The 12,190-nt window shown below is 39.3% G+C and overlaps 1 long non-coding RNA gene across 1 annotated transcript; it reads right to left on the bottom strand.

The window, feature by feature from the left end:
* Positions 1 to 4,466: 4,466 nt before the first annotated feature.
* Positions 4,467 to 5,092, bottom strand: LOC122823348. The gene is made up of 3 exons (XR_006369320.1): positions 4,987 to 5,092; positions 4,645 to 4,896; positions 4,467 to 4,563 (listed from the first exon to the last, which is right to left on the bottom strand). It is a non-coding gene; the product is annotated as an uncharacterized LOC122823348 (long non-coding RNA).
* Between the last annotated feature and the right edge of the window lie 7,098 nt (positions 5,093 to 12,190).

Genomic DNA, 12,190 nt, shown 5'->3' on the forward strand with positions numbered 1-12,190 from the left:
AATGTATATTGTTTTTGCTTGTCAGTTGTCACATTTCCATTGTTCACTCCATCCTGTCTCACTTTCTCTCCTGTCCCTTTTCTTCCATTTCTTGTCTTTCATCAAATCCAGACATTAGACGGGCACCAGACACAACAAACCTCATATGTTTTTGTAATGTTCTACCACTAACATGATCTTTGTCATTTTCAGGTCTGTTCTTCCATCAGAGCCAGAGCTCCACTGTATGTTTTGTTTGTCTTGTCCACTTTCCTGTCCTCTCCAACCCCAGCCGGTCGAAGCAGACGGCCGCCCACCCTGAGCCTGGTTCTGCTAGAGGTCTCTTCTTTGAAAGGGGAGTGTTTCCTCTCCACTGTCGCCCCGTGCTTGCTCAGGATGGGGGATTGCATTGATATAAAGCTTTGATGCAATCTGCTGGTTTCCTCCCCTTCGCAGAATCGCCACCTTAACGTGGTGGAGGGGTTTGAGTACCCCTATGGTCTTGAAGTCTTGGCTGTCTGTGAGTTTCATCTCTGGTGGGGTCTCACATGGCATAAAGGCTTCAGGGCGGGGTCAGACCAAGAGCGATTCATAGACTTTAATGGCCATAAAAATTACAGGTATCAATTGGACAACGCACCTTCCTGGAGGGAAAGAGCTTCAAGCAACCAACTGCTGGTCGACTTTGGCAGGATAACCTGAGAGCATCACTAACTCCACTTAACATGCAACACCTGTAGAAAAGGACAATGAGGTCAGATGCCATGAAAATGTCAGATGATAAGCCATGAAAATTTCTTCTTGTGTGACAATCCCCTCCTGTCCAGTAGGTGTCTCTAGTCCACTATTTGTTTGTTTTTGTTCTTTTCAGGAAGCAGGTAGACGGGCTGTTAATCGAATGCACCTGGTAGCTGATAAATACTGACATCCAGTCAGTCACCGGCTCTGCTTGATTGGCCTCCAACCAGACTGGGACAAGCAGCATTGGTCCACGTTTCTCTCTGACTGGCTGAGCAGCAAAGATCTAAACCGTCGTTACCAACTTCAAGAACAGGATTGTTCTTGAAGTTGGTATAATGTGAAAGTGGCACTTTTAATGCAGCTTTGTATTAAAATGTCGTTTACTAAATGACACTTCATGACAACAGTCGTAAACATTCATAAAGACTCCTTCATGCTCATGACAGATGTTATGTCATGTTAGTCTGACACAGCCCGTCAAATAAAGTGTAACTGATAGCTCTATCTATGACATATTCATGCTTGTATATATGAGCTGCCCAGTGTAGACAAATGAGCCAAACACATTCAAGTGAAAAACATAAGTGGGTTTTATTCCTGACTGTCCTCAGATGGAACAGTATTAATTTTGGTTTGATTTGTACAGAAGCTCATTGCTAAAATTCAGGAAAAAAACTTTTGTCTAGCGCTCTCACGTTATAGAGTGATACTTATCTTAGACGAAATACGTATCTTGTTAAAACTATATACGCATCACGTATATTATTAAATGTTCTAGCCAACATAGTAAAATAAGTTATACATCTGGACATCGATTTACACATTTCCTTAATATGGTTTGTAATGAAACAACATGTTTGGGGAAGAAAAAGGGATTCCTGAAATGTTAAAACTAAAACCTCTCATCTTCTGTTGTGTTTTTTTTTTTTTTTATAAATAATTTCCACAGTATATTGTTAAAACGTGATACGTAACTTATTTGTAATGACATTCTTTAAATATATATAAATCATATTGCAAAACATGAAAATACAGCGTATAAAAAGCTTACTTTTAAAATGAAGATTCTTTAAGAAATGAAAAATAATACAAATTTCAATATTGACCCTACCAGCAAGCATGGCATTTTTGGGATCCCATATTAAAAAATATTTTTCCCAGCCAACTCTGCTATCTTAACAAGCTCAATTTTTTGTAGGGGTCTGGGACTTTTTAACAAAGATTTATTAGACCACAAAATGTTTCCAAAGCTCATTTCACCGATTTAAAATTGAGTATTTTTTGACCACTCTCCAAATTTGTATTTTTCATCAGATTTAAATAAACCTTCTCTACTACAGATAAATTAGGCTGCTGAATAATATAAAATCATATATTTTGTCAATCTTTAATAGTTTCTTTGATATTAGTGGTAGGAAATAGGAATTTATTGTTTGTTATGTAAAATATCTAATTTTAGTTAAGTTTTCACTTGCACTAAAATATTTATTTTTTTATGCATTTCATTGAAACTTCCTTCTTAGACGTTAATTAGGCTGCTTCCTCAGATAAAAACATTCATTTATATCTTTAGTAGTCTTTTTTATCTTGCTGACAGAAAATAGATTGTATTTTAGATTTCTTTTTTTATGGAAAATTCCTTACTACCGACCATCTGAAAAAGGGCAGAAGAAAGTACAGTTTTTCATAAAAAATCTCCTGAATATATTATTTTAGTATAGATACAGCCACTTCATCATGCCGTCTATATCAAAAACCGAGAACATCTGCTAACGGTCATCATGTGCCTAAACTACATATACATATATATACAGGTCGTCATGCATAATTCCTGTGACCAGATTTCCAAGACTAAATCTGGGGACATTTCTCACTCGGCGATAAAGAAAAAGCAAATTTATCAAATTAAAATGGACAGTTACAATTTACATATTTATTAACATTTAAACATTAAAAAAAATAAAAGCAGGAACGTGTCTCTCCACACAGTGGTAATATTACTAATAATAAAAGTGTTAATGAACAAAAAGCCCACAGTGGTAACTGAAGTAACATGAAACTGACAAAAGTAATAAAAAATGTTTACTGACAAACTGATGAAAGTCAGTCTCACCTACCCCATTTTCTTTTTACTCACTTGGTTGACGAGGGTGGAGGTAAATAGTAGTAAGCCTTTTGACAGAGATTTTCCGGTCATCTATAATTACTGTTGATGAAATGCATCGATATTGGGGTTTTCTTTAAGCTTTTGGTAGACAGAATTAAACCCTAATGAAATTTAAAAGTATGTTTTTCTAATTTTGTTCTGCGATTGTTTAATCAAAATAATTTATGTACACTTGAGTCCAGCAGAAAGGAATACAGAGTCATTATATTTATCATCTTACTTGAATGTATGTGTTTTGAAGGGATTATAGTCTCAGTAGGCAGGCTATCTTTACTGTATCCACGTCAGTAAACTAGCTTCGCCATATCGTTACACAGCGAAACAATTCTCAAACATTTCAATTTTGAGAAAGAGACAGAACAAGGCAATGGAAGAGGCTAAAATACGGGAACTTATGAAATTAGATCCGATTGATACAGAGAGAGAAAAAGCACCAAAAGACAAACATGACAAATGGCATAAAAATGCAGAAAATGTAACAGCTCTAGTGATGGCACATTTCAAGACAGTTTCAAGAAGACGGCCTATAAAAACAAGAGTGTTAGTGATGGCATCCAGTCAGAAAATATTAATCAAAAGAGGGAGAGAAAAGTTCCTAAAATAAATACATTTCAAGACAGACGTAACCAGATGGCCTATGAAAATCTGGAGAAAATTAAGAGAAAAGAAATTGCCAAAGAGGTTTTAGAGCAGGAAAAGATTAATAACAAAATCGCTAGGCGAGCGTTTCTCCAAATGTTACGTGAGAAACAGGAGAGGGAAAAGAAAATTGAGATGCAAAAGTCTTTGACTGATGCCTGGGATAGTCAAGTGGCCTATCAACGGCAAAAGAAGATAGGAATGGACAAGGCTAAAATGCAAGGGTCTCGTTACCTGATAGAATCAGAAAGTCTGCAACGAATTGAGGAAACTAAGGAGCAGCAGCAACTCAGCACACAGAACCAGACTGAGTCCACGTCAGTGTTTGCAAAAGACGAGCGTGAGATGAGGGTTCCTGAAAAGGTCCAATCTCTAGAGGATCGTCAGAAGATTGTTTATGACAATCTGGATAATATAAAAAATTAAGAAGCTGCTGACTTTGTACGTTTGGAGGAAAAGCGTTGCAAACAGAGGACTGAGCTGCAGTTAGGCCAAAAGTTACGAGAAGAACAGCAGAGAGAAAGGAAAGCCAATATGAAAAAGTCTCTGGCCGACACATTGAATTCTCAAATTGAAGATAAACAACAGAAGAAGGAAATGGCTGAAATTGAAAGGCAACAAATGGCTGTCATCATGGAATCAGATAGACTGCATCAGATCGAGGCAATTGACATCAGGAAACAAAAGATATTGAAAAACCAGATATTTTTGAGAGAAGACGAGTCTGAGCCAAACACAGAAGAGGTGAAGAAAAGTATGGATGACAGCTTAGAAGATATTTTGAAGAAAGAAGCTGCAGATGATGCCCGTTTACAAAAACAGCTTTGTAACAGCATGGCCCAGGAGAAGGGTAACCAAATTTTACATGAAATAGGTCAGCTGTCTTGTTGGGTTTGAATCTACTAGCCCAAATGCAGAACACAAAACGGGAGAAGTGAAATCAGTTCAAATGATTATATTACAGCTCACACAATTATCAGAATGTCTCAGAGTGATCTGGTCCAGGGAAATCAACGGTAACGTGCAGCAATAGTTCACTGAGGGAGAAAAGCAGAGTGGTGAGTTTAGGGGTTGTGGGAAAATGGAGAGATCTCAGACAGACAAAACGCTGTCCTTACTGGTGGTGCTTGGATCCGAGTCTTGGGGTGGTAGGTACAGGACAGGTAGGCTCGGAGGCAAACGAGACACAGTGGAGCGGTACGGCCGCCAGCTGCGGGGTCCAGAAGCTTCTTGCAAGCAACGGAATAGATGAGTCTGGGAACTCGGGCAACCAGTGGGTACGTTCCACGGCGTCACAAAGGTTTCCTATTTGAAAACAGTATAAAACAGCCAGGATCTAATCGACGGATCCAGAGCGTCCAAGGGATCACCTGAAGGCAACAGAGAGACAAACAGAGAATTACTAAAAGGCTCAGAGCAACGAAGATCAATGAGACAGGGCTCGAGGGGCTCAGAGGTACCGTGACTGGCACAACACTCAGGCGACGCTGGACTGGCTGCCCACTCTTTATGTCTGCTCCCCTGATGAATGTAATCGGGGACAGCTGAGGATAATAATGACACCACCGGAATCTGTTGCCTTCTGGTGGTAAGATGGGGAAAAGGCACATGGGCAAAACCCCACCAAGAAGACAAGAGAGCCCCGGAACACAACATAAGATAAACATTATGAGACTTCCGGGTGAGCAAGCAAGATGGCGACAGCATAACCAGGTGGCTCCCCGACATATTACTGAAAATCACAGGTTCGACACAAGTGCGGGATATTAAGTAACTTAAAAGTGGGCCGAAATGCCCAAGATTAAATCAAAGAGCACTTTGCAGTCTCGACACCTAATGTTAAGAGAGGAAGAATCGAACGAAGACGATATGGCTAACCACTCGGGCCTGGATGCTCCACTAGCGGCTAACGATTTAGCCAACGAGACAGCTAACCTACAAACTATTCTCGAAGAACTAAGAGAATCACGTCGAGAGAATAGTGAGGGCTTCCGAGAGGTTAAAGAGGAAATAAAAAACGTAAACAAAAGACTGGACGAGGCAGAAACGCGCATCTCGGAGGCGGAGAACAGGGTTCAGCAGCTCGAAGAGGTAGCATTGAAGCTAAGTAAAGTGCAGGACGAGCTCGAGGCTAAGCTGGTGGAGCTCGAGGGGAGATCGAGACGGGAAAACTTGAGGCTCCACGGCATTGCGGAGGGCTCTGAGGAAAGCTCACCATCTTTATCAGCTTTCATAGAGAATCTACTCAGAGAGAAACTGGATATTCCGACATCGCTCGACTTGAATATTGAGAGAGCCCACCGATCTCTGGGACCCAGAGCTCCACCTGAAGCCCCCCCACGTTCAATAATAGTTAGGTTTGCCACATCCAAGGTCAAAGACGAAATTTTAAAACGAGCCTGGCAAAAGAAAGGCTTCATGCTAGGAGGGAAAAAAGTCATAGCGGATCACGACTATGCTCCAGACGTGTTAAAACGGCGACGTGAGTACCTCGAAGTGAAGCGGGTCCTCAGAGAAAAGAAGATTAAATTCCAAACCCCGTTCCCGGCCAGGTTGAGAGTTTTCTACGAGAACAACACATGTGTTTACAACTCCGCGGCAGAAGCTACAAAAGACATGGTGAATCGAGGTTACCAAATCACCGTCATTCAGCCATCTACGACGTGGGTCGACAAAATCAAGAACACGATGTGGACCAAGTCGGGAAAGAATGACAAGGATCATCCACGAAATGGAGCGCGGGAGGAATATAAGAAGAAACTGGAGGGGTTTAGAAGAGGACAAGCACAACCATAGGAGCGGAGGGATCAAGCATATCCCGGTCTGTTTTGTTTTGACTAATAATGCTTCATCTCTTTTGACGTTATTTGGAGTCGGGGACCACACCGCCTAGAAAATGGGACGCCATAAACAGGTAACGCCACCAGGGGGCCCTTCGCAACCACGGAGTTGCGCTGGTTTTCCCTCAAAATCGCTCACAAACTATAACGTCACTGAGGTCATTAACAAGACCAAAAGAAAGGAAGTCCTTAAATGGATGCGTGTGAACTTAATTTACAATGCTAAAATGTTCTGTTTGTTCTCAGTTCTTTGTTTGAGTAGTCTAGGGTTGTCACCTATTTCACTTGCTTGGAATTTCCAGCGTTATATAATCCAATGACTTCATTATCTCCACTGCGAATTGTAACCTACAATGTAAAAGGAGTTCTTAATCCTATAAAAAGGGCGAAAATATTGGGAAAGATGAAAAAGGAAAAAGCAGAGGTGTTATTCCTACAGGAAACCCATCTCTCAGAGGTAGAGCATAATAAACTAAGAAGAATGGGCTTCAATCAGGTTTTTAGTTCATCACACAAAACAGGTCGTAGAAGGGGAGTGGCGACCTTAATATCTCGGAGGATCACATTTGAGATGATCCATGAATATAAAGACAAGGAAGGCAGATACAACATAGTAGTGGGCAGACTCGAGGGACAAGAAATTACTTTTGTCAATGTATATGCTCCACCACGTTCGGAGTGGTTATTTTACAAACATATTTTCGATATGATGATAACTAAATCACAAGGCTTAGTAGTCTGCGGTGGTGATTTTAACATAAGACTAAACCCCTCTGAAGATACCTCTAAACAACCCAGAATTAATAGCAGCTTAGATAGGAAGATCAGGACTATGATCAAAGAGTTGGGGATAATTGATGTCTGGCGTGAATTCAATCCCAGAAAGAGGGACTATACATTCTACTCGGCTGCTCATCATACATATTCTAGAATTGATTATTTCTTCATGTATAACAAGGACGTAGGACGAGTAGAAAAATGTCATATTGGGCTGATGGACCTCTCTGATCATTTCCCACTTCATATAGAAGTAAATGTTAACAAAACAAAAACCCAGTTCTTATGGAGACTTAATTCTAGTATACTCAAGGGCAGAATTAAAGAGGAGTTAAGGCAAGAAATTCAGACATATATGCAGGACAATGACAATGGAGAAGTCTCACCTGCAATATTATGGGATGCATGTAAAGCTGTCCTGAGAGGAAAAATAATTGCAAAATCATCTCTTATAAAAAAAACAAAACAAGAAAAATTAAACAATTTAAAACATGTCTTGACCGAATTAGAGGGGAAAAATAAAAACAAAGTAGATCTACAAATTACACAAAAAATAAAACAAATCAGAGACGAAATTGATCATGAATTGCAGACCAACATACAGAAGAAACTTTTATTCCTAAGGCAAAGTTACTTAGAATCTGGCCCCAAGTCATCAAAATTTTTAGCATACAGATTAAGAAAACAACAAGAAGAAAGAACTATATATAAAATTAGAGAACCAACAACTAATAAAGTTTTATATAACGGTACAGAAATAAGAAAATGCTTTGAAAAATACTACCAAAAATTATATGCCCTAAGAGACCAAGAAGGAAAAGATGAAGCTAACACACTACTGAACAAATTGTTACTGCCCACTGTAACAAACGAGCAAAATGAAAGCCTGACCAAAAATATAACGCCTCAAGAAATTGAAAAAGCAATAAATAACTTAAAATTAAACAAATCACCAGGACCAGACGGATTCAGCGCTGAATGGTATAAGATCTATTTAAAAGAGCTGTCTCCTATTCTTTTGAGAACATTTAATTGGGTTTTAAATGGGGGGCAAATTCCTCCTTCCTGGAGGGAAACAATGATTACAGTTATCCCAAAGGAAGGTAAAGACAAACTAAACTGTTCGAACTACCGTCCAATTAGTCTTCTTAATCAAGACTATAAAATCTTTACAGCCATATTAGCTAAAAGACTAGAACATGTTCTTCCAGATATAATAAATTTAGACCAGACAGGATTCATAAAAAAGAGACGTACCAGAGATAATATTAGAAGAACCCTAAACGTGATTAATCATATTAAGAGGACTGACGAACAAGCAATAATACTGGGTCTAGACGCCCAAAAAGCATTCGACACTGTAGACTGGGCATTTTTATTCAGAGTCTTGTCCCAATTCAACTTTTCCAATAAATTTATAAAGATAATTCAGGAATTGTACAACAAACCTACAGGTAGGATTCGGATCAACGGGGGATTATCAGAAGAAATAAAAATCGAGCAAGGGTGCAGACAAGGATGCTCTATATCCCCATTATTATTTGCCATATTTATTGAACCTTTAGCACAATGGATTAGACAGAGCACCAAAATACATGGCATTAAGATAAATCATACTGAACAAAAATTAGCGCTTTTCGCAGACGATATTCTAATCTACTTAGCAAAACCCCGGGAATCCCTCCCAGAATTACATAAAACCTTGATAGAGTATGGGAAATTTTCAGGTTATAAGCTGAATTCCCACAAAACTCAGGTTTTGACATTCAAATATTTACCCAATAATATTGATAAGGAAAACTTCAAAATAAATTGGGACACGGACTCAATAGTATACCTAGGAGTAACCATTCCTAAAGACCCAAGGAACATTGTCTCAGTAAATTATGACCCATTAATGACTAAAATAAAAAAACGACATATCCAGGTGGAGCCTGTTACCCTATTTGGGTCTCATGCAAAGAATAGAGGCTATCAAAATGATGATGCTGCCAAAGTTACTATACTTTTTTCAGTCACTACCAGCAGAACCAGCCAAATCTATGTTCCAAGAAATTGACAAACTGATTTCAAGATTTATTTGGCAAGGGAAACAGCCAAGGACTAGATTTAAAACTTTACAGTTAAATAAAAGTAAAGGCGGTCTCTCACTCCCAAATATGAATAACTACTACAAAGCAGCACAAATAATCCCACTGGTGGAAATGTGTGATCCCTCATACACAGCAAAATGGAAGGAGATTGAATGCAAAAGCATTGGTGTCCCCTTGCAAGCAGCAATTGGAAATATAGACTTAATAAAAGACCTTAAAGAACTCAATCCATGTTCAGAAACAGCACTCGAGACCTGGTCAAAATTAGTAAGAGAAAATAAAGAATCATGTTTACCAATCAGGTGGATAGCATATGATCAAGATTTTACCCCAAATAAAACAGATATTACTTTTAAAAAGTGGATTGATAAGGGCTTGGTAAAATACAATGACTTATATCAAAAAGGTCGTCTGAGGACCTTTCAAGATATCAAGCAAAAATATGGCCTTGATAACAGAGATTTTTTCCGTTATCTACAAATCCGGCATTATCTAGAAAAAACAAACAAAGATAAGCTAGACGGAACATTTGTCGACATATTGAACATCTTTCTAAAATCGTATCAATCAACCCCCGTTAATAAATTAACGTCTAAAATGTATAATGAACTACAAATCTTGGCGGGTGGGAATACACTATATATAAAGGAGAGATGGGACAAAGAAAGGAACGATCAAATTCACATTGAGGATTGGTCTGATATTTTGAATAACTGTTGGAAATGTACATCATCACTAGCCTACAAGGAATTTGCCTGGAAGACTGCTACACGCTTCTTCAAAACACCAGCTCAGAGGGGCAGAAATGCAGACAGAACATGCTGGAGGTTATGTGGGTCGAGTCAAGCCGGCCACTTTCATATTTTTTGGAGCTGTCCTAAACTACTTTCCTACTGGGAGACAATTAAACAAAGTGTAGAGTTTGTTATTGGGGTCAATCTTGTTCTGGACTTTGAGACGTTGTTCCTAGGCAGAAGACCAAATTGTGTAAAGGGGTTCTATAAAACATACATGTTCAATATAATGCTTACTGCCAGCAAAAAAGCAATCACTCGAAAATGGATGACGGATAAAACACCCACACTACAAGACTGGATAAACATCATCCAAGACATTCGCAAGATGGAGGAACTGACATTCGCACTGAAACTGGAGCAGGACAGATTTGAAAGATCCTGGACCCCATGGCAAACTTTCATGGACTCCAGATCTGATAACAATGAAAATGAGGTGACACCCACTGTTCTTTAGCTACTCTGTTCGATGTATTCTGTTTTACAGTTCACGAAAGTTTTTATGACGTGGTACCAGTTTGTTCATTCTTTTTTCTCCCCGTTCCTCTGAGAGGGTCCGGGGTAGAGGAAGGGAAAAAAAAAAAAAAAAAATGGAACACTAAATACCGGAGGTAGGATAGACACAGGAAGGGGTATGTAATATGGATCAATATGTTAAACTGAATGGATGCTAATAAATGTCTGTACCACCTTTTGTAAATGGAGGTGATACACGCCCTCCTTGTTGTTCCATAATAAAAATTTGAATAAAAAAAAAAAAAAAACATTATGAGGAAAACAAAGAAAAACATAATGTTTACCATGTCAATAGTATTGGCACCCTTTGCAGCAAATCAGTATGAAAACCCAATTCGGCTCACCTGTTGCAAATCACAACTAAAGATCACTTGTGATGAACTGCCTCCACACATGTGACATGAATTAACCAATGAATGATCATGTTGGTACTTTAAAAGCCACCTGTTAGTCCATCTTAACATGTGACAATGGTAAAGACAAAGGAGCTGTCCGAGGACACCAGAAATGCTATTATTTGTAAGCACAAGACCTCCAAAGGGTATAAAGCCATCTCCAAAGACCTTGGTATCCCTGTTTCAACGGTGCGTAATGTTATTAAGAAGTTTTCCAGGCATGGAACGGTCAAGAACCTCCCTGGACGTAGGGGGAAGAGAAAAATTGATGACAGAAGTCTTCGACGGTTGGTGCGAATGGTGGAAAAAAACACCACGTCAAACATCTAAAGACCTAAAGACCAACCTGGAGCAGTCTGGTGTGATTGTTTCAACAAGTACTATACGGCACACACTAAACAGAGTGGGGCTTTATGGGCGGAGGCCAAGGAAGACCCCATTGCTGAAGAAAAGACATAAAAAAGAACGCTTGATCTTCGCAAAAGAGAACCTGGACAGACCTCAAGCCTTCTGGGACAACGTTTTATGGACAGATGAAACAAAAGTGGAGCTTTTCGGTAATTCACACAAACAATATGTTTACAGACGGCGCAATGAAGCCTTTAAAGAAAAGAACACCATACCAACAGTCAAGCATGGTGGAGGATCCATAATGCTGTGGGGCTGCTTTGCGGCATCTGGTACTGGAGGCCTTGACTGTATCACAGGTATTATGATATCAGAAGATTAACAAGCAATTCTAGAGCGAAATGTCTTGCCCAGTGTAAGGAAGCTTGGTTTGAGGGAATGATCCTGGGTTCTCCAGCAGGATAACGACCCAAAGGACGCCCCCAAAAGCACGCAGGCATGTTTGAAAGGGAAAAAATGGACTGTTTTAAAATGGCCAGCAATGAGTCCAGATCTCAGTCCAATTGAGAATCTTTGGAGGGTGCTGAAATCTGCCATTGGAGAAAGGAACCCTGCAAATGTACAAGAGCTTGAGCATATTGCAAAAGAAGTGTGGGAAAAAATGCCACCCGAGAAGTGCAAGAAGCTTATGGATGAATATAAGAAACGTTTGGAGGCTGTCATTGCTGCCAAAGGCTGTGCAACCAAATATTAAGGAGGGGTGTCAATATTAGTGCACATGCTGTGGTTTTCTGTTTTGTCCTTTGCAATAAAAATATTTATGTTGAAATGGTAATTGTCTTTGTTAAATTACTTTGGACCTCAAATTGAAAGATACTGCTGATTTACGTTTTGAACATTT

This window comes from Gambusia affinis, linkage group LG20 (genome assembly GCF_019740435.1).
Source record: "Gambusia affinis linkage group LG20, SWU_Gaff_1.0, whole genome shotgun sequence".
Taxonomy (NCBI): Eukaryota; Metazoa; Chordata; class Actinopteri; order Cyprinodontiformes; family Poeciliidae; genus Gambusia; species Gambusia affinis.